At 65.7% G+C, this 571-nt stretch overlaps 1 protein-coding gene across 1 annotated transcript in view; it reads left to right on the top strand.

Moving 5' to 3' along the window:
* Positions 1–571, top strand: part of Draxin (dorsal inhibitory axon guidance protein) — a 23,304-nt gene continuing 22,733 nt past the window's right edge. The window contains exon 1 of the mRNA XM_013504312.1: positions 1–39. The gene's annotated coding sequence lies outside the window, so the exon portion shown is untranslated. The remainder of the gene's footprint in view (positions 40–571) is intronic.

Here is a 571-nt window from a genome sequence, read left to right as displayed (position 1 = left end):
CTTTGATCTTGGCGGTGCCGTGGCCCCGCTGACCCGCTCGTGAGTTATGGGGGCCTCGGGATCCATAACCCAGCATTCCCGGACTCCCGGGGTCGTCAGGACGCGGCGCCCCGCGTGGTGATGGATGGCTTTGTCGCGATTGGGCTGAGGAGCTCTAGGCCGGCTTCGGACGGGGCGTGGCAACAGGCGGACTGAGTTGTGTGTGCGTGCGTGTGTGCGTGTGTGTGCGTGTGTGCGTGTGTGTGTTGGAGTTGTTGTCTTTCTTCCCAATGGGGGCCGGGAGGGGCTGCCGCAGGTGCGCTGTCGACGGCCAGGTGAGGTGGTGGCGCTTAGAAGGGCCCCCGCACCCCCACATCCAAGAGCGAATTCTCGGAGAACCACCCCCACTCCGCGCACTTTCGGAAGCTACAAAGGCCTGCCGGACGCTCCCCGCCCCGGGCATTTCTTCCGTCCCATTTGACAGCCTAGGCGGAATAATCCTTTTGGGGACCGGCCGGCCCCTGCCCGGCCAGACGCTGCAGCAGCTGAGCGCGCAGCCTCGATTCATTGTTGGGGTCCGCCAGGGACCCCC

The sequence above is a fragment of the Chinchilla lanigera genome, unplaced genomic scaffold (assembly GCF_000276665.1).
Source record: "Chinchilla lanigera isolate Chin_1 unplaced genomic scaffold, ChiLan1.0 scaffold00085, whole genome shotgun sequence".
Classification (NCBI taxonomy): Eukaryota; Metazoa; Chordata; class Mammalia; order Rodentia; family Chinchillidae; genus Chinchilla; species Chinchilla lanigera.
This window is presented reverse-complemented; position numbering and strand designations above follow the sequence as displayed.